The 13,322-nt window shown below is 37.2% G+C and overlaps 1 protein-coding gene across 1 annotated transcript in view; it reads left to right on the plus strand.

Moving 5' to 3' along the window:
* Positions 1 to 2,433: 2,433 nt before the first annotated feature.
* LOC127624401 (synaptosomal-associated protein 25-A) overlaps positions 2,434 to 13,322 on the plus strand; it is a 36,982-nt gene continuing 26,093 nt past the window's right edge. Inside the window, exon 1 of the mRNA XM_052099219.1 lies at positions 2,434 to 2,599. The gene's annotated coding sequence lies outside the window, so the exon portion shown is untranslated. The remainder of the gene's footprint in view (positions 2,600 to 13,322) is intronic.

Here is a 13,322-nt window from a genome sequence, read left to right on the forward strand (position 1 = left end):
TACAGTAGTTTACAGCATACTGTACAATGAATTACAGTGTGTGCTGTACTGTAAAATGAATAACGGTAATTGTTTGTATGTTGTGTATTAAATTGCAGAGTCCATACTGCAGAAGTAGGCACAGTAAGCACAATTTTAGCTTACAGAGTTAGAGTAACTATCTTTTATCTATTACAAGTAAAATAAAAGAATGAAACAACTGAAGCCTTTTTGCAAACATAACATTTATTACACAATGACAACTCAAATATCACATAAATGTTACTCATAAATGTAAACTACACACATAAAAGTCCATACAAAAACTTCAATATTAAGTTTTTAAAGAGCACTCCAGATATTTGCCCGTCCAGACCTAGAGAACAAAATACAAAAATCAATTCACATCATGCAACTTCAGTCTTGTTTTTATATCAAGATGGCATTTAAGCTACAAGGGAGAGAATGCACTTTCAACAACCAAGGTTGTGTATCATTCAGAAAGGACTGAGATTGAAGTTACTTACAGACATATAGAATAGAATTCACAGTAAAAACATTTACACATGTTATATTTGTACATAACTTTATTTTAGATAGACACATCAAATAAAGAGGCCGGTATAACTCTGCAGCACATCAAAATAAAAATTGGGCATCCAACGAGTTGCGTACATTCGACTAGTGTAAAAACTAAATTTGGTTGCTTATAGTACTTCAAAACGTGCAAGTGCTTACTCCAATACTAAACAGGCTGTTATAACTAATGCTAGTATCTGTTTGAGAATGTAAACTATATCGGTACAAAGATACTTTTCAAAAATTACATGAGATCTTCATTGTGAAATTTTTTATGCGATTCTATAAGTCCAATGCAGAGAAGACATCTCCAGGGTTTTGTCTTTTTGATAAAAGAATATTATCACTAATTTCCCTTCTAAATTGTGTATGTACAGGTTTGAGATTGGGCCAGTTCTCATGCAATTTAACAGTAAATTACTGTAATTATATTTCTGCTCATTTCCCCCTAAAGAATACAGCTCAGTTTGACATTAATATACTGCAAATAATTTCTACTGTAAGGCAGGGTGGAAAATACAGCAATAATACTGTAAAACAACAAAACTGACTGCAAAATAATGTAAACGGCTACAGTAAGTTGCTGTTGGAAATACAGCAATAATACTGTCAAAACAACAAAAATAATTTACAGTGTAATTTATCAAGGACAAACTACCATAATTTCCCCCAAATTTATCATTTAATCCTCATGAAAATAGTTTTATTATTTTTCCTTACTCCATTACTAAGCAATACATTATAGCAGATTGACTGAGTGGATTTACATTTAAAAGGGGTATATAGTGTATAAAAAACATATAGAATGCAATTCCCCAGCAAAATTAGTTTAAACTGTGCATTAATATGCAAAACATCTCTTTAATCTGTGAGTAAAGATGCATGGCTGTAAATACACAATAAATTAAGGAACACAATTAATTAATTCAGAGTAACTTCTTGGAAGAGGACCTATACTTCACATTTTGCAAGTCATTCTTCCATTTTTAGACATCCATGTCTTAGCAGTTTATAATGCTGGTTTTGCTGTTTACTCCAGGGGTTTCCCTAATGAGTTAATTAATGTATCATTACATGCAGTGTTCGAATTGATGGGAGGCTTGGGTGGTGGGATGGGGTGGGGTGGGGTGGGGGGCACTCCCATACCCCCCATAAGAGTTAAGGGACCCCAAAAGGCCAAAAATGGTACCCCTCAGAGCTGTGTCGCAGTTCGAACACTGGTTACGTGGCTGAAATAACAAGGCATTTTAATCTCATGCTGAGGTGTGAGAGTAGTCAGCATAGTTGTTTTAATTTCATTGCTTACTATTCTTCCAGTTGAGCAATATAAGGAAAAGTATGAAAATACCTTAGGTGATTGTCTTACATCATGGCATATGACCAATGGCTGGGATTTATCTGTCTCTGGTGTTTTCAGTGCTGACAAAAAACAGGCAACATTTTATTTACATGTGGCTGTTTGCTTAAGATATTTAGTTAATATTTAATATTCAGTTAATTTTAGTTAGTGTGTGGAACTATTCGCAAATGTTGTTTTTTCATGCTTTTTATTTTATTTTATTTTTTAAAGATTGCACAATTAAATTGTATGGAATTTTGTTAAGAAATGGAAATGCGTATATCTTAAAAAAAAAAAAAAAAAAAAAGCCATGCTTTGTCATCGTCATTAATATGATACTCCACAAGCTAATTGTAAAACAAGTGTTACATTCTTACTTTTTGGTTTTCGATGAACCCTTTACTTAACTTTTTGTTAACACAACACTGGCATGCTGCTTCCAAACTATGTTGGTTAATTTGATTCGGGGCTGCACCTCCTTAGACAGATTTATAATACACGTCGCTGACGTCAAAGCGGACGCCATTTTTGTCGAGGGCAGCGCTGCTCTCCATTGAAGAAGAACTGAAGAGGCATCAAGCACACGCATCGCCTTTGCAGCAACTCAGTCTCTACAGAAGAAGGTCGATGGTGGTTCTCCGTTGAAAATTCGCATTCTTACCCACTTCATTGTTGACGGACGTCCGCCGACTACGGTATCAGGTAAGTTTCATTTAAACCAGTGGATGAAGAATTTGATCTTATGCGGTGATTTTTGTTCCTTCCCTCTTTTATATGTAGGCTATTAGACCAAAAGTGGTTTGACTTTTTATTCTATGACTAAGAGCAATAGAAGCTTTTTTATTGTATTTTTTTTTTTAAAGCATTAAGAAAACTAGCTAATTAATAGAAGTCAGTCATCATTTATTTAGTTGATCCATTTAACTGATTGAATTAAATCTTGATAGCCTTAAACATCTCTAGGATGTCAGATTTTGACGTATAAGGGCAATCATGTATTGTTACTACGCATTCGAACGGCGTGTTGGATGCGGCACGATGTGGCCGGTTTCTGCGTTTCAGCACCATGGACAGCGACTGCGTTCACTCCAATGCTTTTATGTCCGTAATTCGATTGTTTGTCAGGCAAAGTTTTGGGCATAGTCGTTGATTCCCCCCGTTTGGTTTTCCCATATATTCGAGAGAACCAGACAACCGTTTTTTTGAGAGGCTCTGTAGATGGTACAGCATCAGGCCATTGATCACCGAAATGATACTGAAAATTTACGCCTGTGGGTTTCGTTTTTTTAAGCTATAGCTAATAACAGCAGTTTATGATTGGATCGCCTCGATAGCGTTTCCCTACTTGATTTATTACCTTTAAGAAACTACAGGTTTGATCGCATGATGCGAAAATTAATCAAAAACAAATGTGATCAGCGATTGATTGTGAGGGAGGTTAATATGGCAAACTGCGACAGTGTGGTCGAGAATGGGGGTGGGGGGGTGGTGTGGCATTTTTTTAGGTTACAAACTAGTAATTACAAGGATATTATGCTATAAATGTGGTTTATTAGGACATTTCTAGTGTCCCCATAATTAAAATCGCTTTTTAAAAAAACATACTAAACGTTTTTTGTTTGTGTGTAAAAATGCAGATTTTTTTTGTAAGGGGTGGGCTTATCATTAGGGGATAGAATCTATAGTTCGTATAGTACAAAAAATATTATGTCTATGGAGAGTCCTTATTAGGACAGCTGCACCAACGCGCACGTTACGCGCGTGTGTGTGTTGCAGAGGATGCAATCGGGGGAGTTAGAGGGGAAGACATGATTTTCGAACTTATGGTATTGAGTCGAACACATTCATTCACGTTTATTTTGACCAAATCATCTCAATCTTGCAGTATGCTATGTAGCCTACGTGATGAGTTTGGCAGTATATAATTGTCAGTGCGTGTCTTCCTGGTGTTAGACGATGGGCGGGGGCTTGGGCACAGGCGAGCGGGGGCGAATGCTGGAGATACCCTCACCGAGGATGAATCTTTGGGCTCACATATGATGCAGGTCCAAACCTCGAGCCATCTTTCCCACCTCGACTATATCCTCAAGTGTTAATCGTACATTATGATTACACAATGGTGTTATCTCGAGCATAAAATCCCTACATTAACTGGATGTCCGTAAAAATGCGAAATATGATCTAATATATCCAGTCAGATATAGTGCAGCAGAGTGACTTGAGCATGTCGGGGTACTGCAGAAGAGCTGTTTTTCTGTCACGTGCCTTCATTTGGAACCTTGCATAGCCTAATGTTTTTATGGGTCGTTCACTCCGAACTCGTTTATTCGTTCGTCTGCGCTGTTTTTACAATGTTTCTGAAAACATGCGCTACATAGATGTTGTATGTATTGATGTTTTTTTTATTTTTTTATTATTCAACGCAAGAAAGCATTTGGTCTGAACGGCAAAACCATCACGTATTTAATATGGGCTGTACAATGTGTGCTGACTCTTATGATCATCCTTTTGATGTTGATCAATATTTTAGGAGCCTATGCCTAAGGATATTAAACACGTGCATAATTACTGGTGCAGCCTCAAATTATATTTCACTACAATGAAATCAACATTCAGATTGCTCTATTTGTACGCTGTTTCACTCGTTAAAGGCTGTAGTTGTCTTGCGGCGATTGTGAGAGACAGGTTGGCACGCTTCTGGCACGACTGTTGAATATGATGGTTTAATGCGGTTTATTGTGGCTTGACTGCAGAGCGCAGGGCGGCTGTGATGTTCCTTAAATAAGTGGTGACTCACGATATCAACTCAGACCTTGATTCATCTTGATTTATCGATGACCATGACCACTTTAACGTATGATAATGTACGCATCTAATATTAATTAAGTTAATGCAAGCTTTTTGTGAATTGTAGTCGTATTAATAGATAACAACAAGATCAACAACTTATGCAAGAATAATGGATAAAGAAGAATGATGCAGGTCCATCCTTTTATAAGCGATAAGCAAAATGTTAATTATATGTTCAGTAAACAATCCCAGGGATAATTATATGTGTTTGCTCTTAAGTTTATTGCACATTTTCAACTGATACAAAATTGGCTGAGCTCAGAGGGCAGTCATTTATTGAAACTATTCCCTTATTCCAATTTTGGAAATTGATTCATCAAATTCTGACTTTGAGACAGTGAAGTGCTTCGTTATGGCTGTTTTAATGCCTTGATTAATCAACTACATCATAACTGATATCAAATTATTTAAATGAAACGTTGTGATGCCATGGCCCAGATTTTCCTTGTACACCCCCCTCTTCTTCCCACACCCAGTCAGATGGTAAAATGACCAAGTGGGACCAGCAGACGAAGAGAGAACCTATTGCCCACCCTAAAAGGCCAAAATGCCTTTAGGGTGATACAAAGATCGCATCCTAGTACTGGCCCTGTGTGATGCGCAGATATAATGAAAAAATAACAAGAAATTTAGGGAAGCTTTGCATGTAGCCTATCTGCTAATGTTGACAATTACATATATAGTCCTACCTATCACCCTAAATTAAAAAAATAGAATTGATTTGCAATTCCCCAAATTAAGAAGAAGAGCTAGTCTGGTGGGGCCACTAAACCAGGACACAAAAGAGTAGCTTGCAAACAATAACATTGGGCAAAGTACAAAATGGCTACCGGATATCTCTCTGCGACAGTCCTGCACAACAAGTGCACTCTATTGAACCCTCTGAGAAAATATGTACACATGGATCATAGATAAAAGACTGAAGACATCTATGGATGAAAAGACGAGCAAGAGGAAGAGGAAGATTATGTTTTCAGAGAAGAAAAAAGGCAGATGAGAGATGTCAGAGGAGGGTGGCTGAGGATGAGTGGAGAAAAGACAAGATACCCAGAATAATTAGCTTGGATGATGCATAATGACTGCAGAGAGAGAGAGGCCCCCTCATGGCAAACATCTCAGCCTGTAAGCTCTACCCACACATGTGGGTTTCCCCTCCACCATCAGCAAATGCCACTGGAGATTTCTGGGGGTGTAAAGAGAGCTATTTTAAATCAACATAAAGTAAAATGTATATACGTATGAATCCTCTTCCTGTCAACTCAGATTTCAAGAGGTCACTTCATTAATAATCACAGTCTGGGGGGGCTTGGGTAGCTCAGCGAGTATTTACGCTGACTAGGGAGGGTAGAGTCACATGGGGTAACCTCCTTGTGGTCGCGATTAGTGGTTCTCAATCTCAATGGGTCGCGTGGTAAATTGTGCTTGGATCGCGCGGAGGGTAGCATGAGCCTCCACATGTGGAGTCTCCGCTGTGTCATGCACAACGAGCCACGTGAGAAGATGCGTGGATTGACTGTCTCAGAAGCGGAGGCAACTGAGGCTTGTCCTCTGCCACCCGGATTGAGGTGAGTAAACGTGCCGTCACAAGGACCTACTAAGTAGTGGGAATTGGGCATTCCAATTTGGTTGAAAAGGGGATAAAAAAAGCACAGTCTAGAATTTATTGAAAAAAAGATAAAATAGCAAAGTGGCAAAGGATTAAGTGCTTTTTGGTATTTGGCACATACTGTAATACTAGAGGAATTAAAGTAATCATAGCCTATGTATTTAACTTCAGGTTCAAGAAAATTTTTAGAATATGCGTGAGAATGCAAATCCAGTTCACTGAGTGCTGTCATGGGTCACACACATGTCTAAAGCAAGCCTGCTTTGGATTAAAACACTAACCTCTAATTCCCTTACTCAATTGGCGAGTTAGCTGCATAATCAGTACCATTTAAATGATTGTTTTGCTACCTGTGCCATTTGTCTGTGGTAGGCATCTTAATGTTTGTGCCGTATCAGATGGATATATTTACATTCTTCGCTACTTGTGCTCGCTGTAATTGTGAGCAATTTGGACAAATGTTCTGGCATCTTTTGATTTGCTCATTACTGGAGTCTGGAGCCATTTTAAAATTGTGGCTCTTTTAGTAAGTACCAAGAGTTCATTGATTGAAGTTAGTACACAGCATGATTTGAACATTTCTGTTTGTTGCAAATCTGCATTTAATATCTTTTTAATTCTACAGTGTAGTGCTTATGTAAGATACATCTACAACTGCACGAATAGATGATACATCATAGATGATTCATCCTTACTTATATTACATGTAAAGATTATAGCCAGTGTGCTTCCATTAAATTGGAATCATATTTCAGTTTTAAGTAGCATGCTGTAGTAAATGCTACTCAGAAACTCCAGTTCAATATAAGCCTTGCTAGAGGTTTGCATATTTCAGAATATGATTTGACTGTTGATCCATGTTTGAGAAACTCTAAACAGTTATACACACACTGGCACATTAAATTAATTAAATAGAATGGTGAAAGATAAATGCATTGTAGTTCAACATGAAATCAAAATTGACCCTATTTACTTTGTAAATGCACATTCCTGGTTTTATTGTGCATGATGCATCAGTGCACATTGTTGAAAATATTTTTTACATATAATCAAAAATATAATAATTTGCTTCTCTTCTCTTCCTACCACCTGGCTACATTTCGGTGTGCCACACCCACTTTACACGATCCAATTAATTCTGATGAATAAAATCAGGTACCTGCCCACATTTCTATTTTTTATATATCTTGTTTCAAATATGTCACATTACAGTTGTAAAATGGTTGACTTTTAAAGCTTTAAGCTTTTTTTTTTTTGTACCATCGACAATGTTTCTCATTCACCAAAAATTCCGCCTACAACTCTTCTAATTCATGATCTAGTTTTGAGTGAAACCTTTGTATTGTTAGTGGTTGATGTTATTGTAGTTGAGCTTTAACCTACACATTTTCACCAACAGACTGTAATTAAACACCATATTAAACATATTTAACATATTTAACTTAAATGATAAGCAATTTCCATTGCTTTCAACATTTCATCATGCTTAAACATTTAAAGGAATATTCCATGGTCGATAAATTAACATCACTCAAAAACATATGTGGCTTATTGTTGATTACCACAATAAATGTAATTATGACTTGTCCATTCTTTTCTTTAAAAAGAGCAAAAATCTGGGTCACAACGAGGTACTTATAATGGAAGTGAATTCCCATTCCCTTAGTGGGGCTAGTCCTTAAAAGGTTAGTTCACCCAAAAATGATCCCATAATTTACTCACTCTCAAGCCATCCTAGGTGTATATGTCTTTCTTCTTAAAAATACCCAGGCTCTTCCAAGCTTTATAATGGGAGTGAATGGTACCTTAGATTGTGAAGCCCAAAAAAGCACATCCATCCATCAAAAAAGTAATTCATATGGCTCCAGGGGGTTGATAAAGGCCTTCTGAAGGAATGCAATGCATTTTTGTAAGAAAAATATCCATATTTATAACTTTATAAACTATCATCACTAATAATATACTGTAGATTTGTATTAGTCTTAAAATGGTGCGTTCGTGCATCTATCCAGTCATTCCAATTGTCCATTCGCCATTACCGGAAGCCAGTGATTATAGTTGATAAAGTTAGAAATGTGGATATTTTTCTTACAAAATGCATTGCTTCACTTCAGAAGGCCTTTATTAACCTCCTGGAGCCGTATGGATTACTTTTGTGATGGATGGATGAGCTTTTTTGGGCTTCAAAATCTAAGGTACCAAACTCTCCCATAATAAAAATTGGAAGAGCCAGGATATTTTATAATATAACTTAGGTTGTGAAGAAAGTCATATACACCTAGGATGGCTTGAGGGTGAGTAAATTATGGGATCATTTACATTTTTATGTGAACTAACCTTTTAAACATTGAAATACTCACTTGTTCAAGTATAGACCTTATTCACAGCAGTGCCACCTTTGATTTTTGAAGGGAATGACAATGAGGCTATGAGGGAGAGACGTGCAGTGTCTTCAAGGGGCTGTACTGCATTATAAAGTGTTTTTGGATCATTCCGTGGACAAAACATTGAAAAACATCTTTTCAAGAACACTCTGTTGGCATAAAAACTCCAGACAACATGAGTTGTGGACAATCAGATGTGATCTAGGAGCTTTTTACTGCTTTATACCATTTGTGCCATTGAAGAGATCCCTATCCCTCACAGCCTCATTTTCATTCCACAAAGATGGCTCTACCATGAATAAGATCTATGGCCACAAAAGGTAAACAGTATGTGTTTACCAGTTTTTTATGTGATAAAATCACTTACTAACCTTTTCTGTGTAAAGTTATATCCTATTTTACAATTATTACTTTAAATGTTTACAGTTATCCTATTTTAAAAATGATTTTTAAATCATTTTTGTGGTAATCAGCATTATGCCTCAAATGCTGTGGAATGAGGTTAACTTGGATTTTACTTGGAATATTCCTTTAATTGAAGTGTTTATTTAAAAGAGTGTTTTCTAAATGTATTTCTAAGAAATAAATAACTAAATGCATCTATTTAACATGTATTTTCATAGAGCTTGACTGTTTCCTTGATTCTGGGTTTCCTTGATGCTGGATTAATGTCTCTTGTTTGTGACTTCTCAAATATTTAACACCTGCTGGTGCTATCATTCAGGTGTCACTTCTATGGGTTTTGACATACCGTCTTACCCCCCACCTTTCCTGTCTGATCAACAAAACAAATGTCATCATCTACAACCACTTGATAGCATCTGCACAGTTTAGGAGATTGTCATATAAATTACATGTGATGGTACACAATTTGCCCTTGATTCAATTTGACTTTGCTGCAGTGTCTGTAGCTGAAGTGGAATAGTATGTAAATGCAATGACACAATGTTAAGATACCAATTAAAGCAGCAGTTGAAAACACGTGCATATATATTCTGCACCTATATGAGGGTGTTTGAATGTGCTGTTTTTTATAGTGAGGTTCTCTCTGCTTCTGTAGAACACATAAAATAGCTGCACCCACTGTCATGGCACCCTCATTTCTATGCGGTTTTCTTTTATCATTACAACCCTATGAGATTGCGATAAAAAACAGAAATGTCACTCTTATTTTTGAACAAGCTCCAAACTATCCCTCCCCCCGAGTAAAGCCTGCATCCCACATAGTGCTGAATCCTTGCCATGTCAAGCACATCACTTGACATATCTCTAAGAACCTTGGTAATAAAAATGTTTTATGATAATTACTGTGACAACATATTTGCAAAATTACATAACGTGGTTCCTTACACGCATCGTGGTAGTTCCGAGGTGAAATGTCCACTGTGTGGGTGAAGTTTCGAAAATTAATGCTCTACTGAGTTTTAAATTAAGTAAACCGACCTCCCTACCTTAAACCTTAAACTAAACCAAACCAAACCAATTGTTTCAGCCGGATTCACAAATGCATCATACTCCCCAGATATTTTGGTAAAATTTGTGTATGTTAGGGGATTCCAAACATTTGTAAAGAGGAGGCATGTGCATGTTCATTCACAATTATCACAATCCACACCCCTGAAAACGCCATATAAGGAAGACACCAGACTCGCTAGTAAATGCTGTTAACATCTATGCGGAACAGTAATTAAATCGTTTTTCGATCATAACATTTTAATTTTGCAGGCACAAGTCTCAAAGAATGTGCAGACTTTGTTTTTGCTGTCATATGATGCTCTTTTGTGAATCCAACAATTCAAGAAGTAAAGAAAAATGGCTTGACATGAGTGTAGAAAATCTTCACTTCACACCTGGAGGATGACGTACACCACCATTAAATTCTCTGGTTCTGTTGAGTGCTTTGCCAGCATCATCTTTGAAACTTCTCGGGTAAATCATGATGGTAACAGATATGTAGGCTACGTACAACTGGAAGAATCTTCAGAGAAATTAATGGAATGTCTGAAGAAGGTCTATGACCGAAATGCTATATGATATTACAGATTTTCAAGCTATACAACAATGTGCAGGCTTTTTCTATTTTTTCCCCATTGTATTGGGTACACACCTGTCTGCGATGTGTTTGTTTATGGGTTTAACAGCATTAACATTGACTGCGTTATCAACTAATCGAGGTAGTTACAGAAGCCAATAAAAATATGAAACCTAAATTATAGAGCTCATATCAAATAATAAGTCCAACCAGTCAAGTTAAAAGGCACTTCTGCTGGGAAAACGATAAGCAGAGTTAATTAAGCAGTAAATAAACGTTTCTAAGTAAGTATAGACTTTTTTTTCTTCATCTTTTTTATATTTATGCATTTGGCAGACACTTTTATCCAAAGCAACTTACAGTGCACTACAATCCCCCCAGAGCAACCTGGAGTTAAGTGCCTTGCTCAAGGGCCCAACAGTGGCATCTTGTTGGTGCTGGGGCTTGAACCCTGAACCTTCTGGTCAGTAACCTGAGCCTTAACCACTGAGCCACAACTGCTATTTATTGTTTAATTTAATGTATATCAAAATGAAGTCATGACAGTTTGCCTGAAATAACACAAAACGTTCAGATGTCTTACCACAATTTACACATGGTCGGGAGCAGGTGTAAGTTTTGTTCGTAACAACTAACACTTTGAAAATATGAAAAATGTATGAATCCGAGAATTTATGTCAGAACGGCTTTACGAATGATTTACACAAACATTTGTTCTGCTCATGTTTCATGAATCAAACCCAATGGCAAGCAAAATCTCCCTAAGATGTTTAGGTAGATGAGGAAGAAATATTGGGAGCCACCAAGAGTCAGTTGGGGAAGCCCATTAACTAAGGTTGGTAGTGGAGAATTTCTTATTCACTGCAGTATAATCAAATTTGAAGTAGATTCTAATGCAGTAGAGGCCTTTATTTGTGTATATAATATGCCTGATTTTTATAAGGAGTATAAACAGTAAGAGTTTAAATAAGACATGTTAACAGAGCTCTGGAATCCCTCCATGCAAATCCTCCACTCAGGAGGAAGGGATCTGATGTTGTTAATCACTGTTCTTGAGATGAGAGGCCTGTCTTCATCTAGCTGGATTGCCTTGTGAATAATAAGCCATTGCCATAGTTTACAGGTGGCCGCTACATCCATTACTCCACAGCTTTCAATCAAGGGAGAGGCGTAGCTGGAGACAAATGGATGCATTAATGATCTCAGGGTTCTCTGATGGCTCTCTAAATTATGCATCATCCATTGCAATTTATTTCTTATATTTTTTGAACTACTGTAAACATAATGAAACTGTTGACACATATTTATTACCTTGCTGAGTAACTTGCCGCTACACTCTGTTTTCAAGTATTTTTTTAATACACTGCAAATCCCATTCTTAATCAGTCCTGTATCTTTGTCTTGTAAAATATCTGAACATGATTAAAACAAGAAACGTACAACTTAGAGTACACATTTCATATGCAGAGAATCCTGAATGTACTTTTAAGTGTATTTTATCTTGTTTGATTGGAAGATTTGTGTCAATTGCATGCACTTCGCTAATTTTAGTCAGCAAGTAAATACATTTAAAAAATCTGCCAATGGAACATTAAGTGGTAAATGGTCTGCACTTATATATCACCTTTTTAACCTTAATGGTATTCAAAGCGCTTTACACCGTGACTCTTTCACCCATTCACACACACATTCATAAACCTATGGTGGCAGAGCTGCCATGCAAGGTGCTAGCCTGCCACTGGGAGCAACTTGGGGTTCAGTGTCTTGTCCAAGCACACTTCGGCATGTGGAGTCGTGTGGGCCTGGATTCGAACCACCAACCCTGCAATTAGTGGCCGACCCTCTCTACCAACTGAGCCTACAAAAACACTTAAAATATAATGCAAATTTGCTTCTCAGGTAAATTGATCTTGTTTTAAGGATGGCATTAAAGTTAAAGAGAATATTCAGGAAAACAAGACAGAGATACTCATTAAGAATTAGATTTTTTGTAGTGTTGGTTTTGGCCAAAGGGCTAGGACTAGTGATGGGTCGTGAGTCTTTTATATGACTCAGGAAGAATAAGTAGTTTCAGAGAGTGGTTAGTTCATTCTGTTGTGGCAGCACATGCACAAAATATTTAGTTTTATTACACGCCTCTCTGGAATACTCGATTCTGATTGGTCAATGTTGCCATCTAGTGGTCTGATATTTCTCTGTAACCACTGTACCTCCCCAATCAGGCCGCTCTTTGGGGTATTTGCGAGTCATCTTTCCTGCTTCTTGGATCACTGTGCGTTCTCTCCACAGTGCTCTGTACAGGAAACAGAAATGTTTATTTTACCTCCCGACTGGGTCATCAGGTATGAGTATTTTGTAAATTTTTCACGTAATAACCGCATAGCCTCATACAGGAAACAGAAATGATTTGGCCATTGAAAAATCCACATCGGCTGACCACTAGCTTGGACTATGCAAGGAATAAAGATTTGCCACTTGAAACCTTGTTATGGTCACTATGGTACATATGTTGATGTTGATTTGACCATGGGACGTGGTGTGATGGCTGTGACA

The sequence above is a fragment of the Xyrauchen texanus genome, chromosome 30, assembly GCF_025860055.1.
Source record: "Xyrauchen texanus isolate HMW12.3.18 chromosome 30, RBS_HiC_50CHRs, whole genome shotgun sequence".
Taxonomy (NCBI): domain Eukaryota; kingdom Metazoa; phylum Chordata; class Actinopteri; order Cypriniformes; family Catostomidae; genus Xyrauchen; species Xyrauchen texanus.